We start from the raw sequence: 12,920 nt of genomic DNA, 5'->3' as shown, positions 1-12,920 counted from the left end.
ATAACAATTTGTATGCAATTATCGAACGGAATCTTCTTGGCTCCATGTCAACCCGTCAGTTTTGTGTAAAGTTGCAGGAGGAAGCCATTTTTGCCACGTTAGTGTGAGAGATAAGCTAAAGAGATAATTACAGCCATATAAACACAATAACAAAACACGATAATGATATCTATGGAGACGTGAAAGTTTCAACCATCAACAGTGCTGCTCCCGCTGCCAGGACGGCCTAAATCCAGATTTCCTAAACAAGGTATGCACAGTCAACTCAGATCAGCTTATTCAGCATGTTTTGTATCATTTATTAATGCTTTTGATCCAAGTATTATGACGCCCTTACAGCACAAGGGCAGCGGCTGGGTGGGTACATCTGGGCCGAGCTTCTTCCACATGGGCTAAATACAGCATAGGCTTAATTATGCGCACATACACACACAGGAGAGCTGTATCTGGTCATCTGCCACCCTTTGCGACACCCTTCCCCCCCATGGTGCATCGGTGCACATGCACAAATACCTTTCACTGGGGACCACTGCAGCTGTCTGCTTGAGATCTGCACTCTACTATAGTCCATTAAAAGATCAGAGTGGTTTAAGGTTACAGTAGATGCTGCTACAACAATCATAAAGTCTCCATGATGGCAGATGACTGGAGGTGAACTCTGACCCGGGCACAGGACACAAACATGGGCACCGATAGATGACCTATCACTTTCTGGTATGCAAATGAAGACACTGAGGACAGTTAAAGCAAAAATGGAAATTCTGTCAACATTTATGTTGTTCATAACCTTTGTTTCTTTTGTGGAGCATATCAGAATGTCATGCATGTTATTTATTGAGTGATTGTCTATAAGAGCTATAGACTATAGATTTCTATAGTATAGTTTTCTGTCACCTTACAGAGTTGGGGTCTCTTAATGTTCGGTAATATTATCGTTTCATAGCAAAATTAGAACTGGAGCTGCATAACAACAGTATTGTCTTCTATAGAGTTGATTAAAGCTGAAGTGAAATGATTCCATAATCGATTATCTTTGCATCTATTGAACTGATCGACTCTGAACTGACTTGAGCTGAACAACTACTTTATAGCTGAATTTGAATTGGTCTTATATTTGATGAAATTTGATTCTGCTTTTTTCCTGTTTATTACCGAGAAACTGCTTTGAAACAAGCTGTATTGTTAATAGCGCAATATAAATAAAGGTGACTTGACTGTAGTTTATAAACACCTGCAGGTACTAGCGCTTCACCAGGAAGTGGAAGAGAAAATCAGAGTCATGTCTTGAGTAAAACCATCACGTTTAGGTGAGTCACTTGGCTAAAAGAGGTACCGTACCTGCATTTCCTCTCTGTTCTCCTTTGGCCCTTCACCTGCTTTGCAAGCTGAGACCGTGCACATCCATCACCACAAACACGGATTGAAGAGAGCTGATTAAAAACCACAGACTTTTGAAAGAATAACACAACACCCCCCACCCACCCCCTCTCTTTCCATAACCCAGGCTGTATTTGTGTATCAAGTTGCCATGTAAACATAACAGCTGCTTGGATCTGGGTTGCACAGAATTCCATTCCCATTCCTTTATTTTTTCTTTGCGGTGGGTGTGTAACCAAATTAAAAGCTTGATTTGGACTACGTTGCATTACGGGGCTTGGTCAAAACAAATGAACAAATGGTTTTGAATTTGCCCACAGGTTTACAGCTAATCTGTTCCTCACATGTGCATTACAAGACTAGTGATATATAATTACCTGCACATCTGTGGTATATTGAGGAACTGTTTTGAGGTGAAACTTTGCCAAATATTAATTTCAGCATGATAAGATTTAGATTTTATGAGGATAAGCCTCCTTGGGACCCGAAGCTAACATTTGGCTCATTAATATTAAATAGATCACGTGACAGAACAGCTAAGATTAAGCAGCATCATCATTAACTAATTAATATTCATTAGCAACTCTTCTTAAATTCACCTACCTGTTCAACAAGTAAACCATGCTTGCCATGATGAAAGAGATGTCAAAAAGACCAGCAAACTCGCAAATGAAAAAAAGTCAGTTTATCTGATTACACGGTAAATACATGAGGCCTTGAAAGTACATTATACATAGCTACTAAAAGCAAGAATGCATACAAAAATAACCCACTTCACTAAAGTTAAATGTATCATGCATCCACACTACAACCATAGAAACAGTTAAGCAGTGATCTAAAAATTTATTAAATACCACTCAGCACTATCAAAGGCCCTCTTCCTGTTCATCTCAAAAGCAAATACAGTTGGTTTGCATTAACTCAGTGGTTCTCAATGCCCACCGTGCTGAATGTTACAGTCTATGTGCTGAACACAAAAAATAACTTTCAGTTTTACAATTGATTTTAGTTTTTACATTAATTTAAAAATGTACTAAACAAATATAAGCTATAATGTTTTTATGTAAAAATTGTTTTTCATATATTATTTTCAGACATGAGCAGATGTACTCACGTAATGTTACGCATTTAACGAGCACTTACAAGCGCGCACTTCAGCAGAATTCAATTCAAATAGTCATCAGAAGCCATTAGTTCTGTAAAATTGAGCATCAGAATGGACAAATTTGTTAAGGGAGAAAACTAAATGTGGAACATGCCAGCGAAGGAACGAATTCAAACAAGAAAAGTTGCAGCATCAGCAGTGAAGAGAGTGCTGGACTTTCGGCATCAACTTTCGTTTTGTCCCGCCACTCACTTGAAGATGTTCAGGTAAAAAGAAACACCCATAGGCTACTACGCAGCAATCATGCTTAATTACAGAAATGTGACCAAACATATCTGGAGAGAACCTCAGATTATTAAATTCCACAACATAGGCATATAACATCAACATAGGCTACATTTGTGAATGCACACTTTCTGCGATGTCGCATGTCAAGTCACGCTTCCGTGCGCGTCTTACAGACTGAAACTTACAATTGCACCCTCATTATGCTGTTACACCTTTCGAGCAGAATTTCACAAAATTTGTCAGCTCCCGACAGCATCAGGTGTTTTATTAATGGGAGTAGAATTATTTATATATTTATTTCAAAATATTTAATCGTTTAGATATCATAATATTTAGGCTATAAATATTATAAATCTGGTTGGTTTGTATTGATGAATATGTAAATGACATGCGTGCGGCCCGTGAGACTTGCACTTGGACCATAGTGCGGCCCGGTGGAAAAAAAGGTTGAGAACCACTGCATTAACTGAAGCTTGCTTTATGTCAACTTACTATCGTTTAAGTTTGAGGTGAGTATGATTTTTCAATGCTTTTGAAAGATTTATTTTATGCGCAACAAAACTGCATTTATTTGATCAAAAATACAAAAATGTGAAATATTATTCCCATTTCTTATTATTTAATGATTTTGTTACTATAAAAATTTTATTTTAATATTTTAAAATGTTGCATTATCAGTGCTGAAAACACCGGTGATGCTTACTATTTTTGTGAAAGCTGTGATACATACTGACCCCAAACTTTTGAATGGTAGTGTATGGCTGAGCCAGTGGTGTTAGTTTGGGACAGGATGATCTACCTGAACAATAACAGATGGGTAGAAGAGTTTTGGAAACCTGTTTGGAAATCATCATTTTTTTTTCAGATTTCATTTAGAGGCACAGAAATTACACACCTCCTGTTACAGGGGCCCCCTAGTGCTCTGGGCCCTGGGTTACATCCAGATTTGCCAACTGGGTTAAAGCAGTCCTGGCAAGAGCATTTGACAGAAAAGTAGTATATGCAAATTTACATTAAACAATAACATTTCTTGATTCCGATTGGTGGAGTCAGTCAAGTCAAGAACAAAGTGTAGTCTACTGTCCCACACTGAGATAGGGTCAGGTCTGGGCTGTAGGGGCGTAGCATGCAAACTGCAAACCAAACCTCACAAAAACGAGCTAACTGGACATCACACAGCCCAGGAAGCAGCGATTGGCCCTATCAATAATTAACTTCAATTACATGAATCATTCATTTCTCCTCCAGCCTGGACATGCACCTGTAACAACATATTTCATTACAGAAACCGGATCTTAGAGCTTTGGAGATGTCGCGTAGTGAAGATGCGTTCAGGGAGGATTTCAGAGCTCAGTGAAGCACCTGACAGACACGTCGGCAGCTGATGTGAGCTCTGCTGCTCACCCCCTTCAGCTGAGCTCAGGAGGGACCAGTCACACACAGCGCAAACACACAAACACACTCCCACTCTGACAAGTGAAAACGCCTCATCTCAAACCGCTGCCGCAGAAACAGAAAGGGTGAAATAATCGAAACTACCCAAGCATGATGTTATAGCTAGTGAGGAACGGGCCGGCCAACATGATCTGTGTGTTGCATCAGGATCTGCCTCTCTCTCTATGCCAATTACCCTCATTATCAGCTGCACTTTCAGTAGCACGGACACTCTCGGCTAAAGAGAGATCAATAGAGAAGCACGGCCCAATGAGGGGCGACACCTGGACCGCATGCTATTGTCATGAAGAGGGCTCATTACCAGGCTCTCTGCTGAGCAGGTGTAACATCGCCACGGCGACACGATGCAACTCTAGAAAAATTACAGCAGCTTTGGATGAGCACAGTCAAGCTGTTGTCAACCTGTTAGCATCAACAGCCACCCCTGATCTCATTATGAGGATAATGCAAATACATATCTCATTTACTCACAATTAACAGAACGGTGTTTCACATCACTGACACTCAGCTTTACTTACATAAAACATTTCAAAAGGTGGAGAAACTACATGCATGTATTGCTCATAAATGAATGGAAAAAAAAACAAAGTTTCCACAAGAAAGTTTTGGAACATTAATCCTGAAGAATACAGTCAATAAAGCATAAAAACTTTAATGTTTCAGACTAATTTAGATTATATTTGGAAATGCCATGTAAAGCAGTGAAATGTATTCATTTTAATATCACAATTTGGGATTATGAAGCATAGGAAATATAACAATCAAATATAAAATGTAGGGATGCACGATATGAAAAATTTTAACTGATAACCGATAATTAAGTCCTTCTCATGGCCGATACCGATAAATTCATATTTTATATTATAATTTTCATATAATCTGCAGTTTGTGCACCCAGGAGAATACAAAATCTAAGATTCACTGATTAAACTGATATTTTAGCAGCTCTGGCCTAACTATAGCAAACATCAGTCCTGACTCTTTAAATGTTTTTTATTTTTTGTGTAAGGCGCCACAATACTTCGTAACAGAAATGGTTTAACAGAATTATGACAGAACTATGGTTTATCTGCCCTACTTTATGTCCCTAGGGCCGGGCTTCAGGCCAATTTTAACGTCAAAGTTCAGACGGGGGCCGGGCCTCAGGCCTGTTTTAGGCTTCTACTTATCTTTATATTTTAGACATCCATCAATTATTGATGAAAAAAAATTGCCGCGCTGGTGGAAACAACATGAGTCCGTGCTGCCACGACTGTCAAGAGCGACTCGACGGTGTTTAGTGTCCCTCAGCAGCAGCAGCGAGCCGTCAGCACAGCTGAAGAGTTCTGCTTCAAATACACACAATAAAGAAAAAGCCCCAGCAAAAGTAATTACCATAAATGTGTCCGCGGGAAATAGTAAGGATTCACCATCTCCTGGTTAAACGCGCCTTTAGAGAGAAGTGCATCTTCACAGATAACGATTGTATTAAATAGTTTTTGTTTTCGTTTTTATTTATTTCGTTAAGTAGCAATTTAAAGCTTTCTTTAGATATATTTATCATGTCTGTAAGGCATGTATTTCGGTTCATTTTTGTGAACGAACGACAGTCGTGCATCACAGATCAGATTTCATTTTATCACGAGGAGAGAGTCGAGCTGACTGACACGAGTGAGGTGAAAAAGACAAGACGATGACAGAAGAGTTTCAAAACGAAATGTAAAAGCACCCGTTTTAAAAATATTTTTGGATTTTGAAAAGCCTGTTGACCTGCCATTTATCTAAGGTGATATTGGAAGGTCTATTTATTTATTTATTTTTTTAAACATTCGTTTCTCATTTAGCCTATTTGGTTCCACAGTATTTGCTGATTTTTATTTTATTTAAACTGTGATATTTTTCCCATTATTTTACATCAAGGTGTATGCAGTCCATGCCTCAAAACTTTCCATCTCACTAATAAAAGTTCTGTTTTATAATTATTTGTTCCTCAGTCTTTACTGATTTTCAGTTTTGTATAGGCCTACCATGCATATTTAAAATTTATAAGTAATCTGTTATTTTATATTAGGCATATAGCATGGTGCATTTTTATTCGTTTTGTTAATAAAAGTTAGCTATATGTTCTATGTTGTATGTTGTAATTGACTTAAAAGTGAAAATAAAATACGTACGGACCTTTTACAAGCTATTTAAGCAAAGGAAAGTGAGAAAACTCAAGTGAACTAAAAACAAACAACTGCTTTACGCCGAATTGCCACTAATTTAAAAGTTAAAATAAAACGTGCACAGAGCTAACAAGCTATTTAAAACCGAAGGAAAGCGAGGAAAAGAGAGAAGACTCAAACGACGTCCACCCCCCACCCTTCCACCGAGGTGATACCGGTAAGGTGTTGACACACGTCGATTAACCAGTGGGAAAGTTTCCTCACTGTCACAACCCTACTTGATGCCTTTTTTCCTCCTTGCTGAACACGCGCTGGAAATAGCAATGGCATTGTCCTCCTCTGCCACCGAGAAAAACTTCCAGACCGCCGAAGACATGTTCGCAAATGATGACGTAATGAGCACAACACATGCTGAGAGTCACTGCAGTTTAAAGCTGCAATCACTTGCACTCGGACAGATGATGAATCTCAGATAAATCAGACTTATTGATTGATTAACCAGCAAGCATACTTTATCGGATCTAGTTATCGGATTTAATTTATTTATCGGAGCAATAAAAATGACGTCATTTTCTCTCATATCGGTCGATAATTTATCGGTCGGATAAATATCGTGCATCCCTAATAAAATTTACTGATTACCTGTTTTATGCGGCTTAAAATATGAACTGCAGACAGTTTTTGGGGTCAATGACAAATAAGAATGGCCAAATGAGTAGTTCTGTATACATGTTGGTTTCATACATTTAAATAAATAAATAAAACAGCATGTTCTACAAACGTTTCGGTTTGCAGAACATGCTTTTTTGGTTTGTGGGACTTTAATTTAAAAAAATTAAATGGCTTAAATGCAATAAAATTACCTAATTTTCAAACATATTTTATGGTAAAAATACTAATTTTAAAAATACATAGTATGTAATGACTTTTACACAGGGTCTTTGTGATTTGTGGTTCTCTTGTCACGACAACACAATGAAATGACTTCCTGCAGGTTGACAACCCTTACCACACCAACTTGGTGTTCAAAATTGAGTTGCTTTTTCAGAATATTTCAAATATTAGTCATGTTTTAGAATACAACTACTTAATGAAATAGCAATAAAATATCACAAGTGACAAATATTTTCCAAAATGTTCATCTTTTTCATGATTTCTTCAGATACAGCACCCACTAAATCAGCATGACTTGTCCAATGCTGTGCTTAAGTCCGTTTAGTATAAAATCGCATTTTTATTGCATTTCTAAATAACTCAATAGATTCGGACAAAAAAAAAAAAAAAAAAAAAAGAATTTACATCACTGACCCTTTAACAACAGCCAGCTAAACACATTAGTGCAGATAAGAAAATCAGATTTGAACCAGATGACAAGAAGCCTAATTCAATTTCCTTCGAAATTAGCGAAATATATTTGCATCTAATAACTCACACTAACATCTAAATAACGTATGAACACTTTGTAAAGTCAGTATCATCATATAAACAGAAATGCATCACTTTTATCGGGCACCACTCTTCTGACTGACTTCAGCAACCTGTTGATGTATCCAAATCTGAAGCTTCCAGACCCAATGAAACATGACAGGACTAAAAACGACAGATTTATCTTACAATTAAAGACATTTAACTTGAGCTCTTTAGTCAAACCGGACCAGGCGGATCCACACCAGTATCTCCGAATCGACTCACGAGAATTAAAGCGATTCCTCAAAGCAACGGCGGTACAAAGCGGTTAAGTTGCTCCTGTGACAGATCTCGAACAGTTACGGCTTTTAAAGAAAGTTTACCTAGTTACGGTAACTGGTTAGCCAGTTAGCTCGTAATTTAACCCATCTGATTAACATATTAATCTTACAGGCGCAATAACCGACATGTATGGCATTCGGCGTATAAACGCAGCACTTGGATTTCTCCGCTAATTAGTTTAACCGATCTCAAAACAAACTGACTGAAGTTAGCAAAGCAGAGGAGCTAACCAACTAGCGTGCTAATGTGATTCTAATAGACAGCGAAGGAGATCGGGGCGTGAAAACACGTTAAGATGTACATTACTCAACCTCCGTGGCCCGTTAAATTGACATTCAAGTCATTTTGATTTGTCTAAGCAGTAAAAAGATATTCACCTCAGCCTTCTGCTTAGATTTGCCCTGGCTTTACTGTTCTTTTCCCTCTCTCTCTCTCCTCCAGTTGCTGCTGCTGCTGCTGTTGCTGAGTGTTGCTCCCGTTGGTAAGTAACTGTCTCCACGACTACAATCACTATGGCGAGCGGGGGTCTCGAGGCAACTGTTGCTACCGTCCTCTTCATACGTCAAAGGCTAAAAAAGCAAAAGGGGGCGGGGCCAACCTCGAGCCCCTCCTACCGCATTCTACGCCGAGCGGTTAATGTTTGATTCCCGCGGAGAGCGGCGCACGAGCGCGCCTCGATTCTGCTCTTCGCCGCCAAAAAGTTGTCATTTTACCGCGCCAACTGCCAGATAAAGGTGGTAAAAACGACCGAGAAGTTCTCTGGTTGCATGTCTTTCCGCATGGTTTGCCAATTTAGAGAAGTTAAGAAAAAAAAACTTGGCTTGTGCATTGCATAACCTATTTTAATAAGTAATTAATACATTTACAAAGCAATATATGAACAACGCAGCTCTATAAACGGTAGTACAATAAATCAACTTCAAAACCTAAAGGGTTAGTTATTTCATCAGAACAGTCTATGATGCCAGGCGTAGTTACCACAGATCGCCGCTTGGTGGCGCTATATCCCCGTAGATAGTTTAGCTCCAACCCTAATCAAACACACCTGATCCAGCTAATCAAGCTCTTCAGGATCACTAGAAACTTCCAAGCAGGTGTGATTTGGAGCTGGTTGGAGCTAAACTGTGCAGAGCTGCGGCCCTCCAGGAATTGAGTTTGAGACCAATGCCGTAGATTAAACATTGCTGTTTCAAAAGCATAGAATACTGTATATTGCAAACTATTTTAAAACTATATATTATGTGAAGCAGTTTAAACATTTCGGTGATAAACCTGCATTTTGCTGCATTGTTGTCATATCACTTCATTACATATGTGTGATTTTTAGTAAATGGTGTCTAGTTATTTCGAAATTAAAAGAAAAAAAACTTGAGTTGTTAAAAACGCCTCTCTTGACAGTCTACTGCACATTTGTGGCTGAAATTATACAAATAGTATGCTTTTTCAAACTGCCAACTTTTGAATTGTTGTTTTTATTGTTGTTTATTAAACTTTGAGGACATTGTGTGTCCCATATTTGTTTTTATTATTAAAACGTTTTGTTGTTGTTATTTAATATCACACTGAGCCAATAAATAAGGATTAACATTATTATTATTATTTCTTTATTAAAAGCCCAATCAAAACTGTCTTGGAAAGTTGTACAATACCTTCGTTTATGCTTTACACTATTTATATTGCGAATGTCTACGTGTTCAAAACTATTATGATCTAAACAAAGAGTGAAATGCACTTATATTGTGTGAAACTGATTTCTCAGTTTTGTTGTCATTTACATCACAATGAGCAATTTCGCCCCTAATAAAGTTGTTTTAGTTAGTGTACCTGGTTACCTCTCCTCCACTCATGATGATGATGAGTTTATGAGCAGGCGTGAGCTTCATGAGGTCAACCGGTGTGTAATTTTAAACTGTGACAGTCTCACACATAAACAGAAACGGACACATCAGCGTGGGTTATCTTTCTCTCTCTCATTGCGATTCACAACTGACTTCAAATCTATCTTTGAATCTGAAATTTGCATAAAACTTGCAAATCACACCTGCTTGGAAGTTTCTAATGATCCTGAAGAGCTTGATTAGCTGGATCAGGTGTGTTTGATTAGGGTTGGAACTAAACTGTGCAGAGCTGTGGCCCTCCAGTTTGAGACCAGTGCATTAGATCTAGACAAAAATGGATGGAGGAGGGCGAATGCAACACACAGCATATTTTTTCAGATTGGAAAAGAGCCGTTTAAGTACCTCACTGATCGAATCTCTTAATATTGAGGGGACGGTCACTAATAATCCTCAATCCATTGCACATTTCTGTTCTAAATTTTACAGTAAACTGTATGAAAAAAATTATTCTGAAGAGGCAGCCCGTACCTTTCTGGAGTCTGTTAAAAATTGCAAGACTATTTCAAGAGATGACAGAAATCTCTGTGATAGTGAAATTACTTTATCTGAAATTTAGTAACTCAATTCTAGAACTTAAAAACAATAAATCTCTCAGAACGGACGGGCTTACCGCAGACGAGTTCTATAAACAGTTTTCTAAAGAAGTGTCTCCTTTTTTACTTTTGAAGAGAGCATACAGAATGAGGCTCTCCCCCCTGACTCTCACTCAAGGTTTAATTACTTTAATTACGAAACCTAAAAAAGATTTACTTTTAATTGACAATTGGCGTCCTGTTTCTTTGCTTAACAGTGATTATAAAATTTTAGCTATTATATTTGCTAAAAAATTCAAATACGTACTGGGTTCTATAATAGATGAGACACAATCGTTTTTTTTAACAAAAGACACATTGTTAACAATATAAGGTTGATTATTGATTTGTTAGATTATTCAGACTTGATTCAGGAGGACAGCTTCATTCTTTTCTTAGATTTCTATAAGGCTTTTGATTCCCTATAGCACCAATTTATTATTAATTCCTTAGAAAAATTTGGTTTTGGGGATGTGTTTTGGAGAGTAATCAAAACCCTTTACAATAATGGAAGTGCTTCGATTAAATTAAAGAATGGCACTTCACCAAGGTTTAGTTTATCCAGAGGAGTGAGACAAGTGTGTCCCATTTCTCCCTATTTATTTCTTCTTTGTGTGCAGCTACTGTCAACATTTGTATGTGAAAGCGGTATTCGGGGGATCCAGATCGAGAAATATTTATTAGTCAATTAGCAGATGACACCACCTTATTTTTAAGAGATACTTCCCAAATCCCTATAGCAATTAATAACTAAAAATCAAGATAAAAGATGTACCTTGGACTTTGACCCAGTTATAATAAAAGCCCAAATAAGATTTAACACATGGTTGCAGAGAGACTTGACCTTAACAGGCAGAGTACTACTGGCTAAGGCGGAGGGCATCTCCAGACTTACATATGCTGCACTCTCTCTATATGTGGACAACAAAATTTGTAAATCAGTTGATAAAATCCTGTTTAGGGGCAGTGGTGGCCTAATGGATAGAGAGTTGTAACCTGAAGGTCGTGGGTTCAAGTCTCCGGTCCGGCAGGGATTGTAGGTGGGGGAGTGAATAACCAACACTCTCTCCACCCTCAATACTACGACTGAGGTGAGACCCTTGAGCAAGGCACCAAAACCCCCAACTGTTCCCCGGGCGCCACAGCATTGTCTGCCCACTGCTCCGGGTGTCTGTTCACTACTGTGTGTACACTTGGATGGGTTAAATGCAGAGCACAAATTCCGAGTATGGGTCACCATACTTGGCCACACACCACTTCCCTTTCCCCTTCCCTTTCCTTTAATTTTGTTTGGAAAAACTAAATCCATTGGAAGTCTGTAATAATGAACGCGTATGAGTATGGTGGGTTGAATTTCCATGATTTCTCCTCTTTGAGCAATGCTTTCAAAATTAATTGGATTAGGCAGTTTTTGTGTAATCCAAACTCAATTTGGAATTTTATCCCCAATTACTTATTTTCCAAATTAGGTGGTCTCTCTTTCTTATTGATCTGTAATTATAATATTGCTAGATTCCCTTACAATTGATCTAAATTTCATGAACAGTCATTACTTGCATGGTCATTAATCTTTAAGCACAATTTCTCCCCTCACCGGTACTTCATTTGAAACAAAGACTTTGTATATAAAAGAAAATCTTTGATTTTCAGAAATTGGTTCGAGAAAAACATTTTGATAGTTTCCCAGTTAACTCAGAAGGTCTTATTTTAAGTTACAAAGGATTTTTTTGTAAATTAGATTTTCCAGTATCTCACAAAGAATTCTCCATTGTCATGGATGCTATTCCTAAAGGAGCTGTCATGCTTTTAAGGGACTCTGTTAGATCACCCAGCACTTCACCTATTTCTTTAGAGCCATCTGATATCCCAGTAGGAAAACTATGCTTTTTGTCACATTCTTCATCACGTAACTATAAGATTAGATTGCTTTTGCAAAAGGAGCTTGTAACAACTCCATATGTGGTGTCCTATTGGAAGAATGTTGTTGATCATATTGATTGGAAAAAAAGTATGGATTCTGTCTTCGAAATACATAATAACTAACAAGGTTAGAGACATCTCATTCAAATTGTTACACAGATTTTACCCAACTAAAGTGTTTTTGAAAAGGTTCAAATCAGATATAGATACAAGCTGTGCTTTTTGTGGTAACCCTAATGAAACTGATATGCATATCTGATTGTCCTCACACGCAGCTATTTTGGACCGAATTCTCTAATATTATCAATCGCAATGTGCTCCAGGGTTTCTCTTTGCTTTTCAAGTATGTACTGTTTGGCTTCTTTAACATACAAAAAGAAAAAATTAAGGAATATTTTGTTATAAACCT

At 37.8% G+C, this 12,920-nt stretch overlaps 1 protein-coding gene across 3 annotated transcripts in view; it reads right to left on the bottom strand.

Annotated features, from left to right (window-relative positions):
- The window catches only part of LOC306849715 (DNA-binding protein RFX2), a 42,395-nt gene extending 33,293 nt beyond the window's left edge, over nucleotides 1–9,102 (bottom strand). Inside the window, exon 1 of one of the 3 annotated variants that reach the window (XM_079384965.1) lies at nucleotides 8,499–9,102. The gene's annotated coding sequence lies outside the window, so the exon portion shown is untranslated. The remainder of the gene's footprint in view (nucleotides 1–8,498) is intronic. The other 2 variants (XM_079384967.1, XM_079384966.1) reach the window with 2 other exon arrangements.
- Between the last annotated feature and the right edge of the window lie 3,818 nt (nucleotides 9,103–12,920).

The sequence above is a fragment of the Barbus barbus genome, assembly GCF_936440315.1.
Source record: "Barbus barbus genome assembly, chromosome: 29".
Classification (NCBI taxonomy): domain Eukaryota; kingdom Metazoa; phylum Chordata; class Actinopteri; order Cypriniformes; family Cyprinidae; genus Barbus; species Barbus barbus.
This window is presented reverse-complemented; position numbering and strand designations above follow the sequence as displayed.